At 36.7% G+C, this 13,564-nt stretch overlaps 1 protein-coding gene across 1 annotated transcript in view; it reads left to right on the top strand.

The window, feature by feature from the left end:
* Window positions 1-13,564, top strand: part of LOC105490697 (cysteinyl leukotriene receptor 2) — a 197,025-nt gene that overhangs the window by 182,115 nt on the left and 1,346 nt on the right. Inside the window, exons 8-9 of the transcript XR_011614796.1 lie at window positions 48-179; window positions 954-1,080. The gene's annotated coding sequence lies outside the window, so the exon portion shown is untranslated. The remainder of the gene's footprint in view (window positions 1-47; window positions 180-953; window positions 1,081-13,564) is intronic.

Here is a 13,564-nt window from a genome sequence, read left to right as displayed (position 1 = left end):
TTTTAACATTCAAACTAATTCTGAGTTGTTTTTTAAAAACAAAAAAGACAGGAAAGGCCATCAGAAATGGAAACTGAACATTGGCAGAAAAAAGGAAAGCAGGAAAGGACTAGAGTTGGATTTCGATTCTTGAGAGAAGCCCATCTAGTCCTGCCATGGGAGACAAGTCCTTTCTTGGGGTGAGGAAAGTCACTTTCTGGGATTAGAGGAGATCTGATATGTTACTTGGGATATTTTCAGTTGCAAGTAACAGAAAACCCAACCCCAAGTGGCTTACATAATAAAGGAATTTGATTATCTCATATAACTGAAATATACTAAGGGAAGTTGGACTTCAGGCTCTGTTCAACCAGGGCCTCTGTGGGCCTTCCTCCCCAGATGTTGGCTCTGCCATGTGGGTGAATCCCCTCATGGAAACAAGCTGACTGCAAGCAGCCTGAGGCTACTTCCTTATTTGTTTCTAAAACAAACTAATGAAGAATGGATTACTCTGAATGAGGATGATGACACTACACACCTAAAGTAGTTGGGGTGAAACCCACTGAAATCTCAGCTGGGAAAGGGGTAAAATGGGGCTTGCAGTGGCCACATATGTACTGCAAATGAGGTGGAGATAGAGCTGCCAACCAGCCAGGCATCCATGCCGGGTGTGGCCTATACCTGAGCAGGCAGCCGGGCAGCTTTGGAGGGTGGGGGTAAATGTGGGCTCTAGGAAGAAGGGCAAAAGTTAAATTTTGAATTTCGATTGTGAAGTCATAGGGATGTTCAATTATCAATGAGAAACCTTAACAATTTTCCAAGGGCAAAATGGCCCAAATAAAGCTGGGAGTAACAGAGCAAACAAGGTCCTTAGGATGAGCAATAAGGGAGGGGTTGTGAATTATTAGTGTCTAAGGTGTGTGTGTGTGAGAGAGACAGAGAGAGATGTAATGACTTGCTTTTCCTTTTTCCAGCCAGAGTGAAGCCTCCTATTTGTTGAGATATGTCCTTGGAGAGGAAACAAAATGGAAGTCTTTATTTACCATAGCAAAAGCCAAAAGTGTCCTGGGGTTTTAGACACAGCTCTTTTTGTTTAAGAGAGTGGGTATTTCCTCAAGCAAATACATACATTGTTCAACTGGGAGAAAGGATTTTTGTCATGTAAACTTTGGCGGAATTATGAGACTGAAACTGTGCTTTCTCAATGGGGACCTAAGAAGCAAATGCCATTATGTTTTGTAACTGTGTTAAATTCTTTATTTTGGATTTGATTAAGCTGATTTTCAGTTTATTCTGAAGTAGAGATTATGTCAAACTGGCCAAAGATGGGTTAGGAGAGGACAAGGCTTTCTATAGATAATTTATTTTTCTGTTTTGAAAAGAATTTGAAAATAGAGACCCAATCAGCGGAAAATGAGAGTGGGGAGTGGGCACAGGGGTAACTCTAGGGATGGGTTGATGGAAGATCCTTTCTCTGAAGACATCTCATCCCCAAGCAGATGAAGGCAACTGCTTGGGGCTAATAAAAGCCACCAAGAGAAATATAATGAGAAAAAGACTTGTTAGAATGTTAATATGTATTTTAAAGCTCTAATAAGTTTCCTTAAAGTATAGCATTGGCATAAGAATCCACAGAGAGATTAAATAAATAGCTTGGGCACAGATGCTAATTTATCTGGGGAGTTTGAAAAGCCTCAGAAGAGGTAGCTGCATGATGTGCTGAGGAGGCTAAATTCTAAGCCCAAGAACCTCCATCCCCAACCCCTGAAGACCCCTACATCCCAAGTGTGGGGTGACAGCAGGGAGAACCTGCAGCTTAGGTCAGTGGACCAGTGTGTACTGGTGGTTGCCTATCAGAGGAGTCTCCCTAATGAGCTGGCTCATGTATGGCCTCAGGATCTTTGCATAACCTTCAAGTTAGGGAAAAACAAACCATCATATTGCTCACAAATTGGAAAGCCATTGTAACAACCAAGACTGAATTTCCCCGTTAGCTTAATGGGACAGGTGCTTAAAATTTTATATAAATTGATGTAAACTAATGTTCTTAATATTAAGTATGATGCCTGGATGAGAAGTTTCTATTTATTCTGGGCCTATGACCCTGGAGAAGTTTTTCAGAGAGATTCTGTCTGACTGCTCCAGCACAGTGTTTCAGCTCACAGTTCATATGTGGACTATGGAGATTTAGTATGCAGAAGATCACATCAACCTTGCTCAGAAGTTATATCAAAGCAGAATCACATGAATGTTTATGTGTAAGAGCACCTGGTTATAGATTACAGAGTCATAATCATTAACGCTGTGTATTAGTCCATTTTCTTTTATTTATTTTTTTTATTTTTTGAGACAGAGTTTCACTATTGTCACCCAGGCTGGAGTGCAATGGCATGATCACAACTCACTGCAGCATCCACCTCCCAGGTTCAAGTGATTCTCCTGCCTCAGTCTCCCGAGTAGTTGGGATTGCAGTTGCCTGCCACTATGCCCAGATAGTTTTTGTACTTTTAGTAGAGACAGGGTTTCACCACATTGGCCAGGCTGGTCTTAAACTCCTGACCTTAGATGATCTACCCAACTTGGGCTTCCAAAGTGCTGGGACTACAGGCATGAGCCACCATGCCTGGCCAGTCCATTTTCATGCTGCTAATAAAGACATACCCAAGACTGGCCAATTTACGAAAGAAAAAGGTTTATGGGACTTACAGTTCCACATGACTGGGGAGGCCTCACAATCATGGTGAAAGGTGAAAGGCACGTCTCACATGGCAGCAGACAAGAGAAGAGAGCTTGTGCAGGGAAACTTCCATTTTTAAAACCATCAGATCTCCTGAGACCTATTCACTGTCACGAGAACAGCACTGGAGAGACCCGACCCATGATTCAATTACTTTCCACCAGATTCCTCCCACAACATGTGGGAATTGTGGGAGTTTCAATTCAAGATGAAATTTTGGTGGGGACACAGCCAAACCATATCACCCTGTTAGACATTATCTTACATGTGGGAAAAGGCAAGGACTAGGGTCATTTATTTTTTAAGGAATGTAGGCAGGCAGGAGACATGGGAGGTTGTGTGCTGTAAGCTGTTTTGTCTTCAAAGCATCCATCCAGAGACCTGCATGTTGTCACAGGGCCATGGGCTTTATGAAATTATGCTAGCAAGCAGAAATGAGCAAACATGGCTTCTTACATTTGCTACTTGATCCCACAATCCCACAAATTTCTGCTTTTGTTCATAAATCAACTGTCTAGTTACATTTATAGGACCAACATCAGTTGTCCCACATAGCTAGAAAGCCTCTTTCCTGAGAAGGTCACTAATCCCTCAGTTGCAGTTGTAAGAAATGAGCATTAGGCCCAACATGCATACTTGCCTATTTATTGGAAAACACTTTGGGTTGCATCTATTTTTCTAATTAATATGATCCTTGTTTTTTTCTGGCATTGCCTTTTCCTGTGCCTAACACAACACCTCAAAAGAACTTTTACAAGGACACTACAGATTATGCATAGCAGTGTATACTTAATAGCATTAAAGTGAGGTACAGACAGAAAAAAATATGATAACCAATTAACAAAACTGGAACATACATTTGAATTTTTTTAATTGTACTATTTTCTCTTTTTGTACCCATCTTTATTAAAGTCTTTTTTTCACACACACAAAAAACAATTTTGGAATAGAGCTTATCACATTAATAACATATTCATACAAATATAACTTTAGAAAAGATTTAACATGATAACCAAAGTTATGACTGAAAACAGACTTTTATGAATTTATATAATTGTTGGAACATTTATATCTATAACACACTTATAAATATAATTGAAAGAAAATCTAGTATCATTTGATAATGCCTCTCATACAATTTACCAAATAATTCTAATCATTTCATCCAAAAAAGATTTAATTTATGATTTTCATCCTGGGGAACCTGACTCAGAGGTCATAAGATTTAAAATATTTAATCAAAACAGAATCACAAGGCATTGTAAAATAAGGTATTCTTTTAACCAGAGAAATAATCAAAAGGCTTCAAAAGTAATACATAAAGTTTCATGGATGTAAAAACCTTAATCCTTTTAAAGCTGTGTTTTCTCATGTAACCAAAAACCTAGTAAAAACAATGTAGGAATTATCTTGATAGAATATAAAATCTTTGTTTTTAGGCCAGTTCCCAAAAAGGTAAAGACAAACCTCCTGCAGTGTGATTGCTTCTCCTTATGCGAAGCCCATTTAGAAAACCTGGAAGTCAAATCTGATGAAAAGAGTACTTGAATTTAATCAGACACAGGAAGAGTGTGTCCAGGGTAATGAGTAAACACTATATTTTAGAAGAATGTAAACAAGTAAACTAGTACCTTGAGCAAGGGAATACATGCTCTTAGTAACTGCATGGGAAGTTCCCTGGTTATATGGAACAATTTAGACATATCAAAAAAAGTCAAAAGCCCAAAATCAAGTTATAGTGGAGGAAAACCTTGTTTTTCTAGACCTTCAAGATAAACATTTTAGCATCAGGCCACAGCAGCAGAGGTAGAATGGGAGAAAAAAATGTTACAGGAGTTGATGAAAAGGTTAAAAGAGAGGGTTATTCCAGCCAAGCAAAAGGACATACCTTCTCAAGGGGTACAAAAATAGGAGGCAATTATATATGACCTGCAAATCATGTGCAGTGAGGTACAATAAAAGTTAAAACTTCTGTGGTACAAGTTTGAGAAGTTTCAAAAAGAAACAAATTTCAGGATTAAAAATCAAAACCTCATGTAATTTTACAAAGAGCAAATCAATACTTTAAGAAAACCTTGTTCTGGCCGGGCGCGGTGGCTCAAGCCTGTAATCCCAGCACTTTGGGAGGCCGAGACGGGCGGATCACAAGGTCAGGAGATCGAGACCATCCTGGCGAACACGGTGAAACCCCGTCTCTACTAAAAAATACAAAAAACTAGCCAGGCGAGGTGGCGGGCGCCTGTAGTCCCAGCTACTCGGGAGGCTGAGGCAGGAGAATGGCGTAAACCCGGGAGGTGGAGCTTGCAGTGAGCTGAGATCCGGCCACTGCACTCCAGCCTGGGCGACAGAGCGAGACTCTGTCTCAAAAAAAAAAAAAAAGAAAACCTTGTTCTAACATATAAGGTCAAAATTGTTAGTTTTGTATTAATGTATTTTTAATATTAAAGCTCAATCTTTAGAAAAACTGTTATTTTTTAAATTAGAGCCAAGTTAATCACATACAAAATTCCTTTTATAAATTCTCTTTTCACAAACTTTATTATGACTTACACAAACCATTTACAACATGCTTGGACTTTCTGCTTTGTCTAATCCTTTCTCTTTCTTAAATAACCAGTCATTTTGTTTTAGAACAAAAATTTACCATACAAGATCCTTTCTCATACAAAATTATTCTCTTATTTTTTACCGTCCTTACCAAAATTACATCTTTCATATCCATAACTTTCTTCCCATATCTCTCCCCTAGTGACTGCTTCCTTTTTATCTTGCTTCATAAATAATCTACAAATTAGACAAAATTATTATTTTTCTCAATAAAGTGCACATTTTTATGCCTTTCTTATAACCTTTGTTCTTAAAAACATCGTATTTTGGGGGTACATTTTATGAATAGAATTATATATATTATAATTTTTATTCTTAGTAACCTAATGTCAGTATTTTATAGATGAGAAACATTTTATAATTTTTTAGAAACACCTTTCTTTATAAGTTTTTCTTAATTGGAAATGACCCAAACATTTAATGAGTATCTACTATTTAATTTAGCATAACATTAAGATTTTAAACTACATGAAAAGGTCATTACAAGCATTTATCTCATTTACATTTATTTAATTTACTTAGTTTTCAAGAGTTTATCTAGATTACTTATAAAAACTGAAATATTAGACAAAGCTAGTCATCATTACAAGATATTCCCCTGTTAATCATTTTATAGTCTGTGAACATCAGGTGTTTACCTAAGTAAGAACCTTAAAGTGAAATATATGGGCATTTTCTTTGTAACTCAGAAGATTTGGCTGTTTTCACTAAACCAATATTTTTATTATTATTAATTTATATAACTATATGGGGTACATGTGCAATTTTCTTGCATACATAGATTGCATAGTGGTCAAGTCAGGGCTTTTAGGTTATCCATCACCCAAATAACATGCATTGTACTTATTAAGTAATTTCTAATCATCCATTCCACTCCACCCTCTCACTCTTCTGAGTCTCCATTGTCTATCTCTACTCTCTTCTGTCCATTTTTAGCACCCACTTATGACTGAGTATTTGACTTCCTGTGTCTACATTGTTTCACTTAAGATAGTGATATCTAGTTCTATCCATGTTGCGCAAAAGACATGATTTCATTCTTTTTATGACTGAATAGTGTTCCATTGTATACATATACCACATCTTCTTTATCCAATCATCCATTGGTAGACACAGGTTAACTCCATATTTTTGCTATTGTAAATAGCACTGTCATAAACATATGAATGTGGATATCTTTTTTATATACTGATTTATTTTCCTTTTGGTAGATACCCAGTAGTGGGATTGTTAGATTGAATGATAATTCTATTTTAGTTCTTTGCAGAACCTTCATACTGTTTTCCATAGACATTGTACTAATTTAAATTCCCACCAACAGTATATAAGAGTTTTCTTTTCTCCACATCCTTGCCAACATTTGTTATTTTTTGTTTTTTTAATAATAGCAATTCTGACTGGGATAAGATGATATCTTTGTTGTGTGTGCTTTTTTTTTAAGGGGCAGGTAGCAATGAGGGAAGCTCAAATTTCTATTTTTCTTTTTTGTGACAATGAGGTATTGCTGTGTGGCCCAAGCTGGTCTTGAACTCCTGTGCTCAAGCAATCTTTTTCCATCCGCCTCCCAAAGTGCTGGGATTACAGGTATCAGCCACCACACCCGACCTAATTGTGGTTTTAATTTGCAGTTGATGATGATTAGTGATGTTGAGCACTTTTTCATATACTTGGCCATTTCTACATCTTCTTTGGAAAAATGTCTATTCATGATCTTTGGCTACTTTTTAGTAAAATTATTTGATCTTTTGTTGTTGTTGTTGAGTTGAATTCTTGTATAGTTTGGATACTAGTCCCCTGTTGCATGCATAGTTTGCAAACATTTTCTCCCATTCTACAGGTTGTCTGTTCACTCTGTTTATTATTTCTTTTACTGTACTGACGCTTTTTAGTTTAAGTCTCATTTGTCTATTTTTGGTTTTGTTGCCTGTGCTTTTGAGGTCTTAGTCACAAATTTTTTGCCCAGACCAATGTTCAGAAGAGTTTTCCCTAGTTTTTTTTCTGGTATTTGTATAGTTTGGGATTTTATGTTTAAGTTTTTACTCCATCTTGAGTTTATTTTTGTATATGATGAGAGATACGAATCCAATTTCATTCTTCTGTATATGACAATCCAATTATCCCAGCACCATTTATTGAAAAGGGCATCCTTTTCCCAATGTATGTTCTTGCTAGCTTTGTTAAAGATCCATTGGCTGCAAATATGTGGCTTTATTTCCGGGTTCTCTTTTCTGTTCCATTGATCTATGTGTCTATTTTTATACCAGTACCATGCTGTTTTGGTTATTGTAGCCTTATAATTTGAGGTCAGGTAATGTGATGCCTCCAGCTTTGTCCTTTTGCTTAGGGTTGCTTCAGCTATTCGTACTCTTTTTTGGTTCCACAAAACCAACAATATTATACTAGTTCTTTAATTATAAAAAAAAATACACAAATGAATGTCATTCTGGTTTTGGCTGGGTTTATAAACTTCATGCCAAACCATGGCACTTTAAAATCTATAGAAGAACAAATATAAAATTGTCTCATCAGGAAACCCAAGCAAAAAAGTGTGCTAAAGATTTTGAAGACATTTCTATTTTACTTTTCTCAATAATTTTAAAACAAGCTTATTTATTAAAGTTTTACTTAAATCAATGAACTTTGAAAATATTTGGGCTAATTTATTAGCTCATTTGTTTACAAATCAATCTGGTACCATTTAGACAACCACCTATAACATAATACATGTATGCATACATAAACACATCTAAACATACACACACACAAATAAAGATCATTGCTTTCATTTTAGAATTTGAGCCATGAGGTAGTAATACAAACTCACTGGATTATAAAAGATGGTTGGGTCCAAATTACATTTGGGACCTTTTCATATGGCTAAACTTTATTTGCCCCAATGGGTAATCTGATGAGGGCAGTAAACAAATTTTTGGGTAAAACAATTTTCATGGTAGTTTGATTTTTAAAACCTCTTTGAACCTTTTTTTTCCAGTTTCAAATGAGTTTATGGTTAAATTTTCAACATTCACATGGCTGAATTGTATAAGAAAAACAAAATCTACAAGTAACTTTGAATTAGCAATACCATAAACAGTGTGTTTTATCTCAACATCAGTAGAAAAGTCAGCAGATTCAAAGTAGACAGGAAAAACATAGAGAATTTAGAAGGCTTTACATGTTAACTCTATAGTTGCAGAGATAATTAACATTTGAGTTCTGAATTTTTCTTGATATAATTTGCCCATCCATTTAAAATGTGCATAAGAACGAGCCCTAATATGGAGCTAACTGGAGTCCCAGAAAACCTACTATACTATACTTTTGTGTGTAAAAGTCTCAATGTTAAATTCCCTTTAGTAAAGTCTCCCATCTAGGGAGATGCTTGAAAATATAGGCTCTGTATGTATTAAACATGAAGTCACGAAGTCTGCTGGATCTTGGGTGCTTAGTTCCCTGTTCTTTCAGTCTGGGATGATTTACGTTCCATTGTGAGAGCTCAGCAAAGCAGAAACACTAGTGATAAGTGTAATGAGTCAAGTGTGGTGCTTCAAGCATTGCCAATGCTGATACTTGTCTTATATATCTTGGTTGTTTCTTCTGGTTGCCTAAAGCAATTGTGGGGGCTAGGAGCACTGGGTGACTGACTCTTATGTCTGTGTCCCTGAATGAGCCAATTTTTAATTACTTGTAATGAAGAATTTCCTATGGGACCACTGCATGTCATGAAGACTGTACTCTGACATTTCCATGAGATTTCCAGTCACCCAGAGATGCCAAATCAGAACCCGGCTAGAAGGAGCAAGAGTTCCTTGTCTTTGGAGTTAACTCGGGTCAAACCTTCACAGATATTTTAGTAGTTTCTTCCCTGCTGAGCCTTGTTTATAGAATCAAATTGAAAGGGAAAACACTGGCTTAACCTAGCCTATCAGACAGCCTCACATATCCATTTATTCCTAGTATATTTTAACTAGAAGAATTCCCCCTTCTTGAGAAATAAAAAGTCTCAAGGAAGAATTTGCCCCTTCCTCAAGGGGTAAAAGCAACTTGCTGAATAAAACTTAGAACCACCAATCAAATCAAAGTTCTGAGACTTAGGAGAGGCTCACTCAGTTATTTGCAACCATGGAGGAGCTGGAGGGGCTTAGAGTGTTCATGCTGGTACTGAGGTGCCAGGTCCTTTCAATGGACCCTGGAAAGTCTACTCTCTGAGTTCTTTCATGGTTGCCATGATTATTGACTTAAAAAATCAAGCATTTAAGGAATTAAACTTTGCTTCATTCAGAGATCTTGCTGAGAACTATAGCCTGAGAATTAGAGCCTGGGAGAAGTCTTTCAGAAAGGTTTTGACAGAGTGCTCCAGAACAGTGTTTTTAGCTCACAGTTTACATATGGGTTGTGGAGGTTTAGTGCATGCAAAATCACATCAAACTTGCCTGATGTTACATTAAAGCAGAATCCCATCAAGGTTTGAGTGTAAGAGTACATCTAGTTATAGATTACAGTCCTAATTCCTATCCCTGTCAGATGTTACCTTATGTGTAGGAAAAGGCAAGGATTAGGGTCATTTATTCCTTAAGGAATATAGTGACTCAGGCAAGAGACATGCGAGGGGGGAATGTGCTCTATCCTGTTTTGTCTTCAAAACATCCCTCTGGGGAGCTGCATGTCATCACAGAGTCAGGGGTTTTGTGAAATTCTGCTGGCAAGCAGAAATGAGCAAACATGGCTTCTTGTGCTTGTTACGTTGTCTCACATGCCACAATCATTTATGTGTTCTTGATCTTAGAGATAGGTATTATTCTGAATTTTATGTTATTCTTTTGTTTTTATTTATAATTTTGCTACAAAAATGTATTTGCAAGCTAAGTATTATTCAGCTTTGCCTGCTTTTGCACTTTCCATAAATGGAATAATATAACTATTTCTATTCAGCTTTATCTTTTTGAGATTTCATCATGATACTGCAGCCTGTGTGATGGTAACAGCTTAATTATCCATATATCTGTTCATGATGACTTAAGTTATTTTCCTTTTTTGCTATTAGGAACAATGCTGCCAGAATATTTTCACACATGTCTCTCAATGCACACATGTAAAACCTTTTCCATACTATACAGTTAGGAATGTGTTCACAATCAGCATTTCTAGGTCTTTCTCAAATTGGTTTCACCAATTCATACTTCTACCAGCAATGTATGTAAAATCCTACAGATCCACCTTTTTGGAAACATTTGAGATGGCCAGACATTTAGCCTGTTGAAACCTGGCGGGTTTCAAGTGACTTCACTGTGGTCTTTATATAAATAAAATTTAAGGAATTAAACACAAATAAATCCTCACAAAAGAAAATAACAAAGGTTGTATTTTTGGCAAAAGAAAAATGTTAATAGATTAACAGTCTGAAATGCAAGAAGAAACAGTGAACAAAGATATGCATAAATATATGTGTAAATGTAGGATTGGGGTTGATAGCTAGATTAACCATCTTCCACTTTTTGTTGTTGCCGATAAGATGTCAGCTATTCAAGTACCATTACTTCCATAATAGTAGCTAGCATTTATTAATGCTAGACACTTTTCCAAAAATATGTGTGCCTTTTTCATTAATAAAAGAAATTGAAATTTTGCATATGAGGAAACTGAGTCATATAGCAGTGAAGCAATTTGCCAAGATGAACTTGTAAATAATAGAATGGAAACCCAGTCAGTACAGTTCCATAGCTCAAATTCTCACCAACCACACCTAACACTAAACTCCCTTATCCTCTTATCTACTACACTAAACTTTAGTGCAACGCTGCCTCATAGATGAGATGCTTCTTGTTCTGATTGGTCTTAAGATTTTCTCTTTGTCTTTTGTGTTCTAAAAGATTTCTGTGACATGTGGAGGTATAGATTTCTTTTCCATTAACCTGAGTTAGATTTAGCTGTGTCTAATCCAATGTTAAACCCATGTTTTGCATTTTAAATTTCAATAATTTTACTTTTCATTTCCAGAAATAAATTTTTTCCAAATGGAATGGTTGTAATTCATCGTTTCTTGTACTTGTTAATCTCTTCATGTCTCATCTTTATTTATTGAAATATGCTTACTTTATGATCATGTCTAATAATTTCATCTTAAAGTCTTTGTCAATCTGATCCTGCTGTATATCATTTTTGCTGTCTCTCGCCCATGCTGACTTGGTATATTTTGCCATTTTAAACTATGAGTCCCTGTTCTTTGGAACTCTATCAGTGGAATTTTTAAGGTTTATCTTGACTTTCCTCCAGAGAGGTTTTGCATTTATTTCTGCCAGGTTTTGGGATGCATTAAAATCCTGGGGCTACATTAAATTAAATTCACCACTTGATTTTTTAATATCACATAGGAATTGTAAATTCTGGCCATAACTTCTCCAATAATCAGATTGTGATTCAAAATTTTCAAGACAGGTATTTTTCTCCCCTTACCTAACAAAGGGGTCCAGACAGGCAAGGTGCATTGTTGCTTTCTTCTGTATAATAGGTTTGTTTCTCATATGCCCTTATACTAAGAGTGAAGTCTATAGTATTCTAGTTTACTTAGGGGGTATAGAAGATCTTGTCCAAAAACGGCTACCATTGATTCCTCCCCTACCTGTAAGTGCATGCCAGTTATCACATCAAGAAGTAGAATCTGATTTCCCTCCTCTTGAATGTGGGCTGGGCTTAATGGTATGTTTAGTCAATGGGATACAGCAGAAGTGACATTCTGGGACTTCCATGGCTAGGTCATATTGAGACTTGTGGTTTCTGCCTGGGCCTCTTCAAAGTAACTCTTGAGATGTTTCTTCTTGAAATTCAACAATCATTCTGCAAGAAGATCAAGCTATCTGGATAAGTAATGTAAAGATGATTAGGTTGGCAGCCCCTGCTGACCTCCCAGCCAACAGCCACCATCAACTGCTCAACTGTAAATGAGCCCTCCTGAGTAGACAGCCAAGTCTTCAGATGACTCTTGCCTCAACCTCCACTGGTTGTAATCCCATGATACTCCCCAAGTGAGAACTTACCAGCTGAGCCTAGTGAACCCATAACACATTGTTGATTTAGGTTACTAAGTATTGGGGTGGTGTGTTACACAACAAGAGCTCTTCTGTTAGCCTTTCCATTTGGGGTGGGATCTAAACTTTATGTCCAGTTTCCCTCATCCTATGAGGTCATCAAAAATAACAACACCTAAGTTCACTAGGGTTTAGAAAGTAATTTCATAAAGAAAGCATTTGTTGGCCCTCCACTATTTCTCAGGGTTCAAACTTTTATGTTGCTTTTCCACCTCTCTATATTTTTTTCATTTTGCACTCTGTAGTGCACTTAAAAATTAAGATTACATAGCTTTTATAAGATCAGAAATTTAGAGGATATTGTACTCCATATGATCATAAATTAAAGCTTTTTAGCTTCTTTGTACAAAAGGAAGTAAGGTTCTGAATTATTTGGGATTTTAATATGAATTTCGTATGAATCTGTGGCATGCTTTCCTAGTGAGAATGCCTAGCTCCATTCACTCTTTGATCCCCCCAATCCAGATTTTGTTTCTAACACTGTGCTCAAAGTGGCCTTGCTAAAGTCACCAATGATCGCCATGTTGTCAAATCTAATGGTCTTTTCCCTAGTCTCAATTTACACAATCTGTATTGCATTAGACACAGTTGCCCACTAATTATTCTTATAACACATTTTCTTCTTGGGCTTTGTGACACAACAATCTCTTGTTTTTTCTCCTATTTCCTCCTTCAAACAGGCTCTGACTTACACATCTCTGCATGTGTGTGTGTTTCTGTGTGTGTGTTCAGTCCATTTATCAGTGAGGACCATAAGCTGGTTTGGAGTCTATTCTTTGAGATCCCATACCTTGCTTACTTTTTGCTAACTCCCATTTTGGCAGCTCAATTCTGCCTAATTTCACTCATCAAGTAACCAAGGATCCTAGTGATAGGAACATATTTTCTTAGAATTTCACCACCACTGGTTTGTCCTCTCTGCAAACTTGAATATCTAGGTATCAACCGATCTGTAGTTACAATAAAGATTGTGTCTCCCCTGCTGCCTCTTTCTTTGCCAACCTTAGCAGCTCAGTCAGTTTACCAAGTCACCCACAGTAGTCTACATGTCACATTTGTCTATTTAGACACAGCCTTCTTTTGACTACAAAATAGAGAAATTGAAAAGAATTTCATCTTCTCCCAAGTCATACTTCCAGGGAAAGCCTTCATAATT

Source organism: Macaca nemestrina, chromosome 16 (genome assembly GCF_043159975.1).
Source record: "Macaca nemestrina isolate mMacNem1 chromosome 16, mMacNem.hap1, whole genome shotgun sequence".
NCBI classification, from domain to species: Eukaryota; Metazoa; Chordata; class Mammalia; order Primates; family Cercopithecidae; genus Macaca; species Macaca nemestrina.
Note: the sequence above shows the minus strand (reverse complement) of the source record. Positions and strands in the feature narration are given on the sequence as shown.